This window comes from Mustela lutreola, chromosome 3, assembly GCF_030435805.1.
Source record: "Mustela lutreola isolate mMusLut2 chromosome 3, mMusLut2.pri, whole genome shotgun sequence".
Taxonomy (NCBI): domain Eukaryota; kingdom Metazoa; phylum Chordata; class Mammalia; order Carnivora; family Mustelidae; genus Mustela; species Mustela lutreola.
This window is the reverse complement of record NC_081292.1, coordinates 159,671,878-159,691,236: the sequence shown is the minus strand read 5'-3', so window position 1 is coordinate 159,691,236 and position 19,359 is coordinate 159,671,878. Positions and strand designations below refer to the sequence as shown.

General features: G+C 36.9%; 1 protein-coding gene and 1 pseudogene across 2 annotated transcripts in view; one reads left to right on the top strand and one right to left on the bottom strand.

Annotated features, from left to right (window-relative positions):
- GALNT13 (polypeptide N-acetylgalactosaminyltransferase 13) overlaps positions 1-19,359 on the top strand; it is a 540,912-nt gene that overhangs the window by 48,036 nt on the left and 473,517 nt on the right. The gene's annotated exons all lie outside the window — the stretch shown is intronic.
- LOC131827947 (60 kDa heat shock protein, mitochondrial-like) lies at positions 13,150-15,090 on the bottom strand (annotated as a pseudogene).

The window sequence follows — 19,359 nt, the reverse complement described above, 5'->3', positions numbered from 1 at the left end:
TAGCTTTGTGACTGAACAAATTACTGAATGTCTCTTTAAAATGGATGTAAGATTGGGAACTACTTCATTTGTAGTGAGTTAAAACATGCGAAGCATAGCACAATTCCATGCACATAATAAATTGATATTTCAAGTATGTTTGTTAGTAAGCATCATAACTTCATAGTCATGTCACGTCAAGTATGCAACGAAAGTACTCAGTGGATAATGTTGATTGACCTGGTCCAAAAGAAACTAAAGTTCAGCCTTCTTTATGAATGTAGAGATCTTTACTAATTGGAACTTCTAGTGAAAAGACAAACCATTTAGGTAATCAGCATGTATATATACAGTTTATAAAATCAGCACACATGATATGTCCTTTTGTGTGTTGACTGTATATCTAGGCTAAAAGTGTGTTTGTGTGGTTTGTGGAGAAAAGAAGGGGGCAGTTGTGAAGTGCTTTCAGAGTCTGAAATGCTTATTTTGAAAGAGGACAAACTTATGGATATAAAATAAATAACTGACATGATGGTCAATTCACTTGAGGGAATCATCTCATCCAGTGCTTTATGAAACCATTCATGGAGATTGAAGCGATGTGGATGAGAAAACAGTATTAAGTATTTACTCTACCGTGTGCACTTTACATTGAATATCTCAGGTAATCTAAGCAATAAGATGATGAGGTAGGTGTGTTACTATTTTTTTTTGTATGAGGAAAATATACCAGAGGATGTTCAAATGTGTCATTTGTGGGACCAAAGCTTGAGACTGATGTAATTCTAAAGCCTTTTTTTTTTCTTTATACTCTTAACATGAGTGTTAAGGACTGAAATTCTGTGGTTGATCTCTCTTTCATTTGCATGAAAACACTGCTGTCAAACCTCAGATCATACATATGAATTCTTTAGTAAATAAGTAATTGATGATTAAATTTTAACTAAATTAATGACAATTGTCTTAACATTTGTAATCCAGCCCAAGCTGATTCTGTTCCTGCACAACAGGCCAGTAAGTCTAAAGGGAAGGTGTTGAGGCCCAGAAAGTGGCTTTATTCAGAAAGCCAGCAAACTGAAGAGATGGCATACTGTTGTCCCAGAAAACCATGTTCCCTCAACCTGGAATTCGAGCTGCTTTTATATTAGCAAAAGAGGGAAGTGGGATGCGATTGTTGTCAGAAGGTGACTAATGTTTATAGAAATCAAGGAAGGTCATGTAACTTCTTTGTCCTTGGTCAGTTCATCTTTGTGTACAGGCATCTGGTCATGTCATTCCTGTAAGTTTTTTTTTTTTTTTTTTTTTTTTTTAAGATACTTTATTTTAGAGAGAGAATGTGAGTGGGGCTGGGAGGCAGGCAGAAGGAGAAGGAGAGGGAGAGAATTTCAAGTAGACTGCTTGCAGAATTTGGAGCCCTTCAAAGGACTTGATCCCATGACCCTGAGATCATGACCTAAGCCATAATCAAGAGTTGGACACTTAAGTGACTGGGCCTTCCAGGCTCCCTGCCATTCTTGTAAATCTTAATCATAACATAATCATTTCTGTATTTCCTTATCTCCTGGGTGAAGTAGGTTTTGGGTAAAGAGTGATTTTTGTAAATCATAGCTGTAGTATGTCTATGTGGTAGGACTAAGCAGAAGTTTCTAAGCTATAGGTAGTAGCAGCAAGGAAAAGAGAAGCAATATGAAGTCAGGCTCATTTTCTCCCTGTTAGATATTAAGTTATAATAGGGGCATTCAGCAACCTGAAACAAATTGGCTTTAGAAAATGTTGTTTGGTGGGCGCCTGGGTGGCTCAGTTGGTTAAGCATCTGCCTTGGGCTCAGGCCATGATCCCAGGGTTCTGAGATCGAGTTCCCCATTGGGTTCCTTGCTTGATGGGGAGTCTGCTTCTCCTCTGCCCTTCTCTCAAATAAATAAATAAAATCTTTAAAAAAATGTTGTTTATGTCAAGAAGACTTAAAAAATAAAAAAGCTGCTTCTCCAAGGCCAGAGACTGTATATATCTTACACTTCTCTGAAGTTGAGGTGACTGTGGTCTTTTCTTTCAGTCCTGCCATTTCATGCAGTGCAGAGAAGTTTGGAATGAGGAGTTTAGCTTGACTTAGTTAATTATTCTCCTCTTTGTCATCTTCTGGTGTGTCCTCATTGAGGGATATCCTTTATAATACCACAGTGGCCACACTGATACTTTCCCTTTTTGTCTCTTGTGTGATCTTCATCTTTTTTCCATTTTAGTCATCCACTGGTCTCAGTCCTTTTACACATAACTTCTTGAAACAGTCAGACACATTTTACCTGAGGGATATTTTCAAACTTACTAGTATTTAAAATATTATTGCCTTTAAAGGGAATGGGTCTCACCGTGTTCTCACACTACTGTTGGTTTTGAGAGGGAAGGACTTACAGAATGCTTCTCTTTTTAGTTTGCAAATCTAGTCTCTGAAATACAAAGCAGGTGATTGCATGTAGTGATTCTTCACTTAATTCAATAAATATTTATTGCATGCTCCCATATGAGGAGCACCATGCTGGTTTAGTACTAGAGCAAGTAGGAGGGAAAGACAAAAATGGCTCTCAAGAAAATTCCATGTTCAATTTAAGGAAATAAGACAGGCACAGGCATAAATAAAGAATAGGGTATTAGGATATGGTATCACGAGAATAGCCTAAGGTAATCAGATCAGTAAAGCTGTTTTAAATAATATGAGAAATAATGAAGCAATTACATATATGTGAAAAAATAAAGGATTAGAAGAATGGGATTGGGAGGGAGACAAACCATAAGTGACTCTTAATCTCACAAAACAAACTGAGGGTTGCTGGGGGGACAGGGGTTGGGAGAAGGAGGTGGGATTATGGACATTGGGGAGGGTGTGTGCTTTGGTGAGTACTGTGAAGTGTGTAAACCTGGTGATTCACAGACCTGTACCCCTGGGGATAAAAATATATGTTTATAAAAAATTAAAAAATTAAAAAAAATAAAGGATTAGAAGAGATTTAAGAAAGATACAATTCTGGATTGCATTGGCTCAAGATTTCATCATGATGATTGCATTTGCACTAGATCTTGGTGCAGGTGGAAAATGTTAATAGAGAAGTCAAGGAAATGGCATGCTTGAGCTTAGAGTTAAAGAGACATACTTCACATTAAATGAGTGGTGAATTCATTAGTTTGACAACAGAATAAGTTTCTTGTGTTGGACTAAAACCAGGTAGCACTGGAAAATTAAGGCTGGAGCTAGGTTGTAGGAAATACTGATAATCACAGTAAGGACTTTGAATTTAATTGGTAGGCAATTGGGAAAAAAGAAAAGAATATTTTGGGAGGGCCAATCCTGTGAATAAAAAGTTCCTCTTTGATATTAGTCTGGTGGTGTCTTCACAATGGATTCCAGTTGGAAGACATGTGGACAAGAGGATAGTTTTTAGGAAAATATAGAAGTAAAAGAATAAGGCATGAGGGTAAGACTTGAGGCCATAGCAATGGGAATGGAGAAAAGGAATAGATGCAGGTAAGACTTTGAAAGAAATGGGGTCAGGGAGTAATAATCATCATCATTTGTGTGGCATTTACTTGGCCCCAGACTCTGAGTGATTTATATTATTTAATTCCACATCAGACAACTCTGAGAGGTAGATACTAATACCATCCTCATTTTGCACAAGAGAAAACAAAGGGAGACTTTAGCCAAGTAAATTGTCCCAGGTCAGATAGCTAGAAAATAACAAAGGTGAGGCTTGAGCCCATTCCTTCAATCTCCAGAGTCTCTGTATAACCACAGTACGTCATCTCTGTAAAAAATAACTGAGATTTCTAGGTTGACTGAACTGGAAAAAGACATTACCAATAGTCCGAGAAACATTTTTTTTACCCCCCCCCCCCAGAGTTTACCACTTCTTCGGTTAAGTCTTTGGGTGGGGAGGAAAATCTTTGGACTTTTAGGGAGAAATACTCCTTATGGTTCAGGAGGAATCTCTTGAATACATTCATTTCTATGCTGGGCAACAGGAACAGTGTAATTTATGATATTGCTCGATTATAAATTAGAATAGTAAATATGTCATCTTAATATGATTTGTCTTCCTTCCTTAGAACAGCTTAAAGTGAAACAAGGATAGAGTGCTAAATTAAAGATTAAATATCTTGGGTGCATGAAAGACCAATATTTTAGAGTTAGTTTACCATCATACTAAACAATAATCTTGACAGGGGGAAAAATCCAATTCCTAATATGGAGAGTATCTCTCTTTTTCTATACTGGAGAAGTAGCGTAAGTACTACTTAGGAGCTTGGGCTCTGGAACCATGCTGTTGCATGGGGTCCACATTCCACAATGAGTCCTCTTTAGCTGTGTGATTTTGTAAGGTGTGATTTTAGCTGAGTGATTTTTTTGTGTGTCAATTATATAAGCTCTCTGGCCTCAGTCTCTTCACCTTTGAAATGTGATGGAATGTAGTGTGTTTTCTGAATATTGTGAAGGTTAAAGGTGATAAAGCACTTATAGTGGTCCCTAAAACACAGTAAATCCTCAGTGATGTTTGTTATGTTCATTGAACTTGATATGATCTATCATAATTTTTAAACAAGTTATTGTGATTTTTTATGTGTTATGGGCACAAAACAATGAATTTTATAAGCAAAAACACATGTAACTTCACAGATCAAGAAGTGGAACATTTTCTGCATCTTGGAAACCCTGGTTTTGTTTGTTTGTTTGTTTTTTGTTATCACCCAAACATTACTCTCTCTACTAGTTCCATATGGATAACTTTTTCATGACTTTTGTAATCACTTCCTTGCTTTTCATTATAGCTTTAACATTTAATCATGAGTCCTTAAATACAAAATGCTAGCTTAACTTGATTTTTTATAATAGTCATGCATGCCTTTGTGCTTGGTTTCCTTTCCTAACTTACATTTCTAAGTTTTGTTAATGTTTTTCTCTGGTTCATTAATTTTCATTCTATGTAGTATTCCATTGCAGAAAGATGCTACAAAGTTTTTATCTGTGGTTGTTGATGGACATTTGGACTGTTTCTGGGTTTGGGCAATTTTGAATAGTGCTGCTGTGAACATTCTTTTAGATGTTTCTTGTTGTACATATACATGGGTTTTTGTTAGTCATGAAATTGCTCAGTTAAATTATATACAAATTTTCAATTTTAGTGGATAGTGCTAAACATTTTCCAAAGTAGTTATACTAATTATACTCCAGTCAGTAGTGTATGAGAGTTCCCATTGTTTTATCTGTATCAGTGCTTGGTGGAATCAGTCCTTTAAATTTAGCCATTCTGATGAGAATAATGTTTACATTTCCCATTGAATAATGTGGTTCTGTTATGTGGTTTAATTGCCATATGGATATTATTGTCTGTAAATTGCCTGTTCAAGTGTCTTGCCTATTTTTCTATTGTGTTGATTTTTTTATTGTTAATCTGCAGAAGTTAATTGTATTTGAATGAAGAGCCTCCTTTCAATTACATGTTGCAAATCTTTTTATTCTCTCTGTGACTTGCTTTTTCAGTTTCTTAATGGAGTTTTTGATGAGGAAAAGTTTCCAGTTTTAATTATAATCATATTTTTACCTCTTTATATTTAGATCATTCCTTTTAAATTTATTTTTGTGGCTGGTTTGAAGTAGAAGTCAAGTCCTGTTTTCCTTCTAACTGGATGTCCAGTTGTTACAGAATCATACTGAAAATCATCACTGAAAATCATCACCTCTGCCCACTGCTCTTCAATGCCATCTTTATCATAAATTTAATTTCCATCTATATCTGCATTTTGGGGGCCAACTCCTCCTTCTTTTAGGGCAGGTCTGGCAGAGTGAGAATCTTAAGCAAGCTCTGTGTCCTGTATGGAGCCTGAAGCCGAACTCGATCCTACCACCCTGAGATCATGACCTGAGTGGAAATCCAGAGTCAGATGCTTAACTGACTGAGTCCCCCAGGAGCCCCCCAACTATTGATTTTAATTGGTTTGTTAATTTCTTCTTAGTAATTATAACACTATTTTAACTATGGTCACTCTTTAATTATTTATGGTATCTATTAAAATGGGTTCTCCCACTATGTTTTTATTCCAGGAATCTTGATTTTGCCTTATTTCAAACAAATTTTATAATTAATCTGTCGAGTTTGACAAAAGAATAATTGTTGGGATTTTAGTTGGGATTATATTCAGTCTATTGTTAAGTATGTTTTTAAAGAATTGACATACTTACAATATTGACTTTTTAAATGAGCATGGTATACATACTTCATATACCTAGGTCTTTTTTATTTCTCCTAATCATATTTTGTGGTTTTCTGCACAGATATCTTATATATTGTGGTTAATTTGTTCTAGATGTTCTATACAGTTAAATAATATTATATATTATTAATTTTTAAAAACTTTTTTCTAGTTGTTCCTTGAGTAAATACAGTTTTTTTATACTGTCCTTGCATATAGCAGATTGTAAACTCACTGATTAATTCCAATATTTTTAATAGGTTCTTTTAAATTTTCTACATAAACAGTTACGTTTTCTGGGATTAAAGATAATATTATTTCATACCTTCCAAGCTTTACAATTTTATTTCTTTTTCATATCTTACTGAATTCACTAGAATGTCCAGAGCAATGCTGAATGAAAGTGGGAAGAATTAAAATTCTGCTTTATTCCCAGGTCAAAGGGAACACTGTCACCATGTTACTATTGAGCATGCTGTTTATTATACTGTTTTGACAAAAATCATATATTAGATTGAAAAGTTTGTATTTTTCTGGTTTTACTGGAATTTTTCATTATAATTGGGTTTTGAATTTTATCAAATACTTCCTTTGTATCTATTGAGATTATCAAATGATTTTTAAAAAATTTTTTTAATCTGATGATTTATATTGATTGATTTTTTTCCCCCCAACAAACTTCACATTCAGCAGCAGAGCTGCTGCTTTCTTGGGCTTACTGTGGGACTTAGAGTACCAGAGAATTTTTTTTTTTTTTTTTCATTCTCTTCCCTCCCCTTTTGAGACATCCACCATTTGCATAACAGAGTAAGTTTCTTGTTGCACCCTTGTACCTTCCTAGATGGCAGAGTGCTATTACTTGTTACTTGGTGCAGTGCTTCTGGTAGGAACAGGAGGATCCTGTGTTCCGTTGCTCTAGTCTCAACCTTAGACCTATTCTGGGCATCTGGACCTCCAGACAGTGACCCTCAGTAATTCCTGCCCATTCTTCTCATGGTACCCAAACTCTTCCTTGACTTTCTGGGGTTCTTTGTGGAAGATGATCCTGTTCTTACACAAAGTAGTAGCAGATCTCTGCTTTGTGTTGTTATGCCTGAGTTTTTGCGTCTGAGAGACCACCAAGGAGCCAACACTGATGTAATCACATGAGGGTTTATTCGACAAGCTTAAGCTTGGGCCCAAGTTTACCCGACACAGTGGAGCAGGGACTTGGACCCCGAGCTTAGTTAAGGCCGGGGTATTTATGGGCTCCTGTTACTAAACCAGGGTGGGGGTTTCTGGAACCAAAGCAAAGTAGGGGAAAGTTCAGCCCTTGGGCACAGGGGTCTGAGATGGCTGCCAGAGCTAAGATGGCTGTACTTACGCTAAAGCTGAACCTGAGGTGGGATGGCCTTAATTTTTCTCGGCCTCCACACTGTCAGTTTGAGAGTCTGGACACAAGAATTACCTGTTCCTCTAACAGAGCCAGATGAATTTTTCTTCTACCTCTTTCCCAGAAACTGTGGATCTTTTCCAGGGCACTGGAGCTATGAGAGTTTTTGGTCCTAACAGGTTAAATTTTGCTTTGCATTAGAGAATGGTCTGGGGAATCAGAAAAGATTTTATGTTTTTGTGACACCAAAGTGCTCTTTCTGGTCTCTTGCCCTGACCTCAGTCTTTCTGTTAAGCAACTGGTAGATGTCTGAAAAAAAAAAAAAGCGTATGAATGAGTGCATATTCCTTTGTGTCTGGGTGATCCCAGGGTGCCTGTATTGTTCTGGTGACCCGTTCTGCCCTTCAAGTATTTGTTACAAGTTTTAGCTGTTTTCTTCTTACCTACTTTCATAATGAATAACTATTCCTCTCATGTACTGTCAAAGGTAAGAAGGTTCTTATGTCCTGTCTGTCCTCGGTGGCTGTTACTCTTTAAAATTTAGTTAATCTCTTTGTCTTGCAACTCCAGGTCTCTGGTGGGCTCAGAAAAAATTATTATTTTGTAGATTATCGGGACTTTTATTAATATTAGGATAAGAGCAATATTTTCTGGTGGCTTTCACTTTCTAAGTAGAAGGAAAACTGCAGATTTTTTCACATGTATTTTAACTCAGCCTTTCAAGTTTTCCAAGAAAAATTAATTTTTTCCTTCACAGTGCCTAGTCTGCATTTACCAGAGCCAGAGTCCTAAATTAATGCTATCTTTATAGCCTTTCTACACAAAAGTGAGTTGTTGCTGTCACAGTTTTGTGTGCAACTGAAGCTCATTGGATTATGTGTAGCAGGATTCCATTGTTTCAAACAAGGTAGAATTCAAATTTTCTTCTATAAAAGGAAGTCTGGCCATTGGCACTGTGGGGCCAGAATTGTGGTACCTTGCTCATTAGAATCTAGTCTCCTTTGACAGTTCTGTTCTACATCTTGGCCATTTGACTTCATCCTTAAGGGTTTTCCCGTAGTTTAAGGTGACTACTGGACAGCTCTTTGTGTTATATGCAGCAAGAATGGAAAAAAAGAAATGCAGTGGCAAAAGGGCATACTACCAGCTGATTTAGCCTTCTTTGAAGAGATTCCCTGGAAACTACCCAGTATTTTCTACCTAACCATCATTACTCTTTGTTGCAAAAGAAGCTGTTAATAGTATTTTTGTTGTACACATAATGGCTCTGAACATGTCCCTAGTAGGAGAAGGGAAGATAAATATTGCGTGGGCTCTTAGAAGTCTCAGTTACAGTTAGAGGATGGGGAATATATTTTGGTAATGTGATTTCTGACCTAGAATGGTGTGTGTTAAAATACACAGATTCTATCTTAAAACAGAGCTGGCTGGATTCTGATATCAGCTCTGCAAATTGGTAGTTATATGACCTTGAGCCAAGGTTCTTACCCTAACTTGTCTTATTTTTTTAGCTGTAAAAGGGGTATGATAATTACTATTTGGAAACGTTTTGGTAGGGATTGAATATGATAATAATATGCAAAAGGTCTGTCACATAGGAATGGATCAGTAAATTGTATGTTTTATGCACCCACCATATATTAACTTACACTAGAGTCAGTTACTTAAGGGAGGACAGAGTTTATTCAAGCCTGATACTGATTGATAAGGTAGAAAGGCCATTTACTTTGTTCCTCATGGGTAAAACTTTATCTTTTAGATGGGATTGAGAGTCTCAATTTCTACCCTTTAAATATATCATTTTGTACTTCGGACGATAGTGAATTATTGCTCAAAATTCAGGTTTATGATAGCAGCACTTTATGTATTGTCGAACCAAGAAACAGATAAGATGAGTTCCAGTTTGAATTCTACCATTAGAAGTTCTGAAACTTGTGAAAGTCATTCTGACCCTCCGGACTTCAGTTTTGTCATCTGACAAATCAATTAGGTAGACGAGCTGACCTCTACCCTGTTTGACAGCTTTGAAGCTCCATGATTCCGTGTAGTTTCACTTGCCCCAGACGTACACTCTTGTCAAAAGAAACATCCTAAAACCAGCAAATAAAGTGATAAAGACTTAATTTCTCAAACCAAAGTTGAATTTTTACAGGAACTGGTTTTATTGTGAGGTTTTGCCAGTTCTGAAGTGAAGCAATAGATGTTAATTGAAAAACACAGTGCTGTATTTAAAAATTGGCTTTAGATTCTGCTTGCAGAGATTGCTAGGCTAGACAAAGTGTGTCTCTTTGGGCAAGTCATTTAAATTCTCTGCACCTTAGATTACTCATTTATAAAATAGGCAATATATATTAAGGCCACGATGAGAACCAAGTGAAACGACAATGTAAAAGTAGTTTTAAAAAACAGCACAATTTTTCAGTGCTGAGTTCTTTAGAAAGTCCAGTGGGTTAAAAAAAAAAAAATGGAAAATGCCTTTACGCTGTGGTGTGAAGATTATATAATAAAGTGGTATAAATAAAATACAATAAAGTAAAGCCACCAAGGATCTCTGTTTTAAAGTTCATGTTAGATTTTGCCCACCTGTTTTTCCATCCACGTTATGTTTTAGGAAGCTGTGGGTCTCAGGCCCTTCAGAAGCTAGGCGAGCAAGGCATGTCTGTGATTTTGTGCATGAAGTGTCTCCTTGAGATATTTCTAGATATGATCTTTGTATCTGAGGCATTCTGCTGGAGATCCAGTGAGGCTGAAACAAAGAGTGAATCTTTTGCGGTGTGTGGCTATTAGTGCTGTCTGCTCTCTTCAATTTGCCCATCTGAATTGACAGTTAAAGCTCCTTCTCTATAAATAGCAAGTTATTAGTTAAAGCATGGTTGCCATATGGCAAAATGGTCTCTTTGCTAAACTGATTAAATACAATAGCAATGTCCAGTCTTTAAGAAGATACTGTGTTCTGCGATACAAGCAGAACATTCATGTTGTTCCCTAACATGAATCAAGCTTATATAGTCTCTGTTTCTATATGTGTGTGTATATTTATTCATCTTGTCACTACTTCCTAAAACTCTCGAACCATGCTATATATGTATTAAAGGGTGTAAAGTGCACTAGTATTATGTCTACAGATAATGGATTTTTACATAGTTATATACTTGTGTCATTACTATGCAAACCAAGATATAGAGCACTTGCAATCCCCAAGACGTTCCCCTTTATATCTCTTCCCTGGCAATAATCTTATGATTTTTAATAGTTAAAAAATTTTGCCTTTATGGTAGTAAGCTTCTAAAAAGGAATGAAATATTTTTTTTAAATTTATTTATTTATTTATTTTTTCTCAGGAGGGGAGTATTTTGAAGGGCACTTCTGATTTTTTAAAATTTCTTGGAAATATTAATAATTATGACAAAAAAACCTCTGTACAATGCTGAGTAATGCAATAAAGTATAATAATGTGGGTAATAAACTTCATTATATGACCACTGAAATGAAATAGGATTGCAAGGTGGAAACCTCGCGCAATTCTGTCCGAATCTCCCACCTGCGAACCAAAAAATAAGAGGTGCCACCCAGGCTGGTGAGTGTTCTGTTGGTCATGTTGCCAGGCAACCTCAGTCAGTATCAGAGACACCCAATTGAGCAGCAGAGACTCAGACTGGAAGGTATCTTGGAAACAGAAGGGTCCAGCCGAAGGAGAGGGAGGGAGAGAGGAGAGAAAAAAATAAAGACTGCCACTTGAACATTTATCCGTGTTAGTCATGACCACAAAATTTTTTTTTTCCCCCTAGCAACATGCAGCTAGCTGAGAGCAAAATTCTTCGTGTTTCCGCTCCCTTCACTGTTTTCCTTCTTCATTGTGTCTACAGGTTAAGAGTGCAGAGCCTTGGTAAACTGCATCATCATTAATTAATCATCATTAATTTGTAGGAGGGAAGGGTGTTTTCAGCATCAGTCATTTTCAGCAAATTCAAGCCATGTTAACTAAAAGTTCTCTGAGATTTTAATCATATAGTATTCTATACGATTCAGTCATGCTTAAAATAACCTGATTCTTACATTGATATACTTCTTTAAAAAAACTGAAGTACAAGATAAAATACTCACCACCTGGAGTTAACCCTCTTCGTGGAAGGAGAAGGTAAAAAGGAAGAGAGAGGGAGGCAGGCGTAAGCCCGTCTGGAGGGGCATTAGAGGAGATGAGGTGCACCAAGCAAACAGGGAAAGAATCTGGGAGCATGACCTTGGGTGAGCCCTCCACTCAGATGCAACTTTTATGTATCATCCTAGAAAGTTATCTTCCATTCTCCGCAGTTTTTTGTAAAGCCTTTTTTACTGTACTATGCTCTCACCCCACATTATTCTCCTTTCTTCCTGTTTAACTGATGTCATGCAGAGAAAATCACTCTCTGAGATAGGAGGCTCCCGCTAATTTATCACTCTCCCTGACTTCTTTCGTTCTTCCCTTCTGATGCTTCTTCCGCTTATATGCCAATGCCTTCATGCATGTTCTGGATTTTAACACCTGTGTGTTTCTAAAAGCCTTGACTTGAGTATTTTCTTTCTCTTCCATATCCTCAGCCTTCTTCTCCTCTCCTGATTTCTTCCCATTGACATTAGACCTGTCAAAGGATCTTTCCCCTTAAAAACAAACATTCACCCGTATATAAATCCTCCCTTGTTCAAGTACACTTTCAGCTACACAGAAACTCTGGTCTCTGCTCACAATTAGATGTTTCATAGCTATATTCTCTGTCTCAAGTCTGCCTCTTCCGTTCACACCTCAACGCACTGACTCGCTTTTTCTGTTTGTCTCAAAGTGTTCTTTCCAAGGTCACAAAAGTGAGTCCTGGAGCTCTACATGGAATACATACCTTGGATCTCTTTGTGTAACTTTGTACCATTGAGCATGTCCTCCCTTGTACGATATCCTTTCTATTGGAAATTATTACAATTATTACAATTATTCTTACTCTCCACAAGAAAGGCTGCTTCTTAATTTTTCATCTGGTGATGGCAAGCACTAAAATCCCGACTTTGACAGAATAATAGTTACAATGCCTCCGTGATTTAAGTTGAAAGGAGTACATCGCTACATGGCTCTTGTACTCAGTTATCAGGATTGTACAAATGTCTTTTTATTCAGAAATACAAAGTTAATGATCTGTAGCATGGTCAGTGACAGAAGTAAAGCATGATGTTGTCAAATGAAACCAGAAACTGATGCTTATAGTGATTTTCTTAAATACCAACTTTTTTTTTTTTTAAAAAAAAAAGATTTACTTATTCATTAGGGGATACAGGGTGCAGAGGGAGAAGGAGAGAGAGAATCCTCAAGCAGACTCGCCACTGAACATGGAGCCAGTTGTGGGCCTTGATCTCAACAACCCTGAGATCAGGACCTGAACCAAAATGGAGAGTTGGCCACTTAACCGACCAAGCCATCCAGTCACCTGGCCAGCCTTTTCTTCAGTCATTTTCTTCAGCTGACTTCTCTGAAGTTGTTACTGAGGACCTCTGCCTTGAGTTTCCTCTCACAGCTCATTAATAATGGTGAAGCATTATTCTAGGAAATAGAACCTGCCTCCTCCCACACCACCTCTTCCTCCACTCATTGCACCATTCCAGGGCCCTTTCCTTTTTGAAGAACTCCTGTGATTACAACTTCTGCTGTAGTTAACAGAGAGGCCACCTCAGCTGCATTCAGTAAAACAGTTCTCACAGTCTTGGTTGGATCAGTGGTTCCTTTTTCTACCATATTCACAGAGTCTCAAACATGGTGTCATAACCAACTTCTGAGGAACTTCACGTAATTTTCTCAACTGTCAGTGCTCTTTCAACACCTGAATTCTTAGCAGTGCTTATTACAGGAATTTCGAGTGTCTGCTTCATAATTTCTGTACCAAGTTTTGGATCTTCATTAGGTGGAGTTATTGAATCCAAAGCTGGAATGTGCCAAAGCAGGGCACAACCCCCTTCCCAGAACACTGCCTGCTTCAACAGCAGCTACTGATGGCTCTGAGGGCACCTGCAACCCTCCCTGTCTTTTCATGCACTTTCTTACCACTTTTCTCACCGCTCTTCAGCCCAGCTACTCCATCTGAGAGTTTGCCAGATGTTCATTCAGCTTTTCCTTTTCACTGGTTGTCATATCTAACTGCTCAATGATTTCTTGAATACGTTTCTCGGTTTGGGCCTTGTCATCTTTTCCTTTAAAAGCATGGCATCATTTTTGGCCACAGTGACCTCTCCAAATTTTCCCAAGTTGTGAGGTTAAACATCTTTAAGATTCAAAGTTGATCCTTCTTCTGCAAACATTGCACCGTCAGTAGCAACAGCCACATCTTTAAGCTAGTTCTTTGTATTGTCACCAAAATCTGGAGCTTTGACTGCTACAACCTGAAAACCCAACTTTTGACCTATTCAGAACCTGTGTACTCAGAGCTTCTCCATCAATATCTTTGGCAGTTATGACCAAGGGCTTAAGATGAGCATTGGCAGTTTCAAGAGCAAGTACAATGGACTGGACACTAGGAATTTTCTTTTCACTTGGTAGAACATAGGCATCTTGGAATTTACATTTCTGACTTTTTTTCCTAAGTTTTATTTTAGAGAGAGAGCACGTGCATGTGCAAGTAGAGGGAGGGCAGAGGGTGAGTGAGAGCAAGATGGAGAAATACAGACTCCCCACTGAGTGCCAGAGCCCAACTTGGGGCTCGATCCTACGACCCTGAGATCATGACTGGAACCAAAATCAAGAGGTCTAAAGCTAAAACTGACTGAGCCACCCAGACATCTCCACATTGTTGAGCTTTTGATGTATTAATAAGGTATGGAGAAATACAACCTCAATCAGACTTCATACCTTCAGTGATTTCTAATTCATCATTTCCATCCTTTACTATGATGATGTCCTTTCTCCTAAGCATTTTCACTGCATCAGAAATAATGTTGCCAATTTCTTTGTCTCCATTTGCAAAAATCATGGCAACCTGAGCAATTTCCTCAGCAGTTGTTACAGAGGCAGACTGCTTCCTAAGTTCAGCAGTTACAGCAGCCATAGCTAGCATTACACCTCTCCTGATAGCCACAGGATTAGGACCTTCACTAATCTTCTCAAAGCCTTCTTGGCAGTCAAGCATGCCAGGGCAGTAGCAGTCATGGTGCCATCCCCAGCCTCTTCATTTGTGTTACTGGCAACATCTTAAACAAGTTTAGCACCAATATTTTTATATTTATCTTGTAAGTCAATAGACTTTGCAACAGTCCTGCCATCTTCTGTTACTCTGGGAACATCCCCAGCTCTGTTAAATCATCACTGTTCTTCCCTTTGGCCCCATAGTAATGGCTACAGCATTCACTAAATGGTCTACGCCTTGAAATGTTAAGGCTCGGGCATCGATACCAAATTTTACATCTTTGGCACAGGCCCGAGTGAGATGAGGAGCCAGTGCCCTGGACACTGGCCTAATTTGGCAAAGGACCGTTGGTAATCGAAGCATTTCTCTGGAATGGTGGCAGGGTGTGTGGGCAGTGAGGCAGGCATTTAGAAGCCAGTGAAGGCATAAAATCAGTACTCTTAACAATGTTGCCCCAGAAATCTTAATCTGCAAAAGGTCTTTAATTTTTATCTAGAATTCCTATATTATAAGCTCAGTGAAGTACGTTGTCCCAACCATCTAGCACAGGGATAAGAGCACTTAGGCACTTGAGTTTGCCAAATAAGTAAAATAGCTTATGTATGAATGAATCTTAAATGCTTTTCTCTTTTCCAGTTGTATTAAATTATTTTGCTCATCATCACAGTGTGCAGTGTTAGCAATGGCTAACATGTATTGGTTAGCTACCGTGTGCCAGTTCTTATGATTCTCATTATATATATATTATATGTATTATATATAGTGTATATAATAGAGTCAGACAGCTATATATATAATATGTATAATCGAGTCAGACAGTTATATATAATATATAACTTGTTAGGTTATGGTAAAGATTATATATATATATTTGTATTAGGTTATGATAAAGATTACTTATATATAAATATAAATATAAATAATCTAAATATGAATAATCTAATACAAGTAGGTATTACGCTCATGGCCATTTTGCAGACTTGCGAACAACTGGGTTTAGCCTAGGCAAATTAATCTCTCCAGTATCTCCCAATGAAAGGGTGGTGGAGTTGGTACTTGAATCAAAGTCTGCTGAATACCCCTAACTGTACCATATAGGGGTGGATTTTTAGAAAACAGCAGCAATAGCAATGCAACATTTTCTGTATTTCCAGCTCTTTGATACAAATGTTTATTGTTGTGATCCTTTTCTATTGTTTAGCCTCTTCATTATCTCAGAACTGTAACATGACTGTAATCGCAGTCTTTCTTAGGAGTCAGCAATTATCGTTTTGGTTTGGTTTGGCATATGAAGAGAGAACCGAGAATATGCATTCAGGGAGCACCTGGGCATCTCAGCTGGTTAGCTGTCCGACTCTTGATTTTAACTCAGGTCATGATCTCAGGGTCCTGGGATCAAGCCCTGTGGCAGATTCTGTGCTCAGCGGGTAGACTGCTTGAGGATTTCCTCTTTCTTTTTCTGTCCCTCCCCTGGCCACACTCTCTTTCCAAAAAAAAAAAAAGTGCATTCAGGTATTCAGGTTTGGGCTAAGAGAAAAGGAGCTTCTGTAAAATGGCAAGAGGAGATAATGGAGGAGTATTGGGATGTCCAGGAGATATGGTGCTGTCTCCACAGAAGAGAGAGAAAATACAGGGAAGTTGGGGAAAGAATAGTAGAACAACTGTCAAATACATCCTGCAGAGCCAATTGCAAATTGAAAAGAAAAATCCTAGCTAGTGTCTTTTATAAGGGAAAAAAAAGGGGAGAATATAGAGAGGAAGTGAGATGAATGAAAAAGTAGTACAAAAATGTGATGAAGAGCAGCATGACTTAAGTATGATCAAAGAGAACTATAACTTCATAAAATGAGAAGAGGGAATAACCAGGAATTAAAAATGGCATAAAGAAAAATATCCAGTGCATCAGTAATAGGTTTCATTGATTCAGATTGCTGCCTTTGTAGGTATCCGCCAGAAATGTGAAGCAAAAAGAAAAATAAAATGTTGATTGCTCTTCTGCTGGGGTGGAGCCTAATAGATGTGGAAAATCTGAGAATTTTTATACTGATGATGGATTTTTGCAGGGGGGAAATCATACCAATATTTTCTTTCTCCATTTACGCACTGTTTTATTCCACTGAAATTAATAGATAAGAGATTTTGGAATGGAGTACACTTACTGATTTGTTTGGTTGTCAGTCAGTGGTTAGAATGTATTTACTATGCTTATCAGAATCAAAAGAAAACATTATAACCATTCAGCCGCATGTAGTGCAGCCTTTCCTTGGACAAATCAGATGTTATTGATCTTAAAGCTTTATGCTTTTGCTATTTGAAGTATAAAGCTATAAAAGCTTTGCAGAAAATTTATGAGTTATTTGCTTTTAGAATTTGAACCTTGATTCAAAAATAAACTGTAATAAGGAAAACTGTCGATTAATAACTTGTTTCTCACTGCTCTAATGTAAACTATAAAGATCTCATTTCTAGAAAAGAAATCTAACAATTAAGGTAAAATTGAAGTAGGGCGATACTCATTTTTGTCCTCCCCGACCCTGTTCCTCAGCCTTCCTCTGTATTCCCCATAGCTCATTTCTGTTAAATAATACTGGAAGAAAAATTGTCTTCATAAGTTGATTTAATTGGCAATGATTGGTACAGAGTGATAAATGGACATACAATTTATATGACCCAGGGACATAATATTATTTAATTATTGCATTAAAATGAGAATTAAGGTCATTTAAAATAGCATTTTTAGATTAGACATTTAAAAACAGACTACAGGATAGATTACCTTTCTTATATAGTGTATCTTTTCTTAAAATTTTTCTTTTGTCTGAATAAAAACAAGTAATGGGGTGCCTTCTTTTAACAGTTTGTTTTTTGGTTTGGGGTTTTTTTTTTTGCTCATGGTATTTGATTTCTGAATCTGATTACTTTTGTCATTAACTCAATAATGATTTTTTTCAGGTTACAGTATACTATTGATAGGAGACCATGTTTTTCTATAGCAACAATCACTGTAGTTCTCAGGTACTTCAGTTAGTATGCTGTTTTAATCTAAATCATATAGAAAGGAAGAACCTTTTGGGGTTCAAGAAGATATGTCTCTAATATATTAAAATTTCTTTACATATGTGAAATAGAAGATTCATTTGTGTTGTTTCTTCTGTAAAAATTTAGTCGCATTTGATTAAATGTAGGCTGCAACAGTAACAGTGATAAGAGGTGAAGTAGTCTTCCCTAATTTCAATGACTGCTTTTAAATACTGGGCCTGATGGTTTTGGGAAAATATTTATTTGATATTTATTTGTGATAAGAGGTGAAGTAGTCTTCCCTAATTTCAATGACTGCTTTTAAATACTGGGCCTGATGGTTTTGGGAAAATATTTATTTGATACAAAAACCATAAATCCAAGTAGAAGAAGATAGTTCCTGAACCTTGCATGAAACTCCAGGTTTGGAAGGTTAGCTAGTTTTGTAGAGTTTTAATAGAATTTAACATGGGTGCAAACTTTTATTTTCCAAAGTCACATAGATTCTGTAACTCTGGAGACTTCTGGAAATAAGAGAGAAAAATCTGAAAATAGAATACTTAAATCAAACTTTATTTTATGGTATTTTAAAATTTTTAATTAACTAAAAAATTTATTCATTTATTTTAAGAGAGGGTGGGGAAGGGGCAAAGGGAGAGGAGAGGGAGAGAGAGAGAGAGAATCTCAAGCAGATTCCCTGCTGAGCATGGGCCTCCCCCACTCCCGACATGGGGCTCAATCCCAGGACCCTCAGATCATGACCTGAGCTGAAATAAGTAATCAGACATCTAACCAACAGAGTGACCCAGGCACCCCATAAATCAGCCATTATTTTAATAAAAAGTTCTGCCCTTCTTTTCATTCTCATTTACTCTGTTTTGTGAACAACTTCTTGACAATCCTTTGAGTGTGATAGTTTGTGACACTTCATTATAACTGAGTATGTCCCCATGTACTCACATATGCACGTGCACAAGTGTCAGAGAACTAAAGATTTTATTCTTTATCACTATTACATGGTGCTTTTCTTACTTGTTTTCAAATAAAACACATATTTCCTATAATTCAGATAATATATGCTATTTCTGGATAATTTGAAAAGTAGAAAAAATGATAAGAAGAGTTGTAAAACAAAAGAATTCACACATCCTCACCTGTTCTTCCCAGTACTTTTATAAAAATAAGTAAAAATAAAAAATAGTTGTGATTATAGTGTTAAAACAACTATGTATGTTAATTTGTTGACTTTTATAGTATCTTGTAAGCTTTTTTCATGTTAGTGCAAAATTGCATAAGTTTCTAAAAGCAATATAATATGCTACCAATTGGTTATGTATCTATTTTGAATTCTTAATGCCATCATACCATCTCCCTTTAATATGGGGTTTGGTTTTTATTTTTTTCTTATTTATATATTTTTTAAAATTTAAATTCAAATTAGTTAACATATAGTATAGTTATTGGTTTCAGAAGCAGAATATAGTGATTTATCACTTACCTACAACACCAGGTGCTCATCCCAACACATGCCCTCCTTAATGCATACCACACATGTAGCCCATCCCCCCAACTACCTCCCCTCTAGCAACCCTCAGTTTGTTCTCTAGAGTTAAG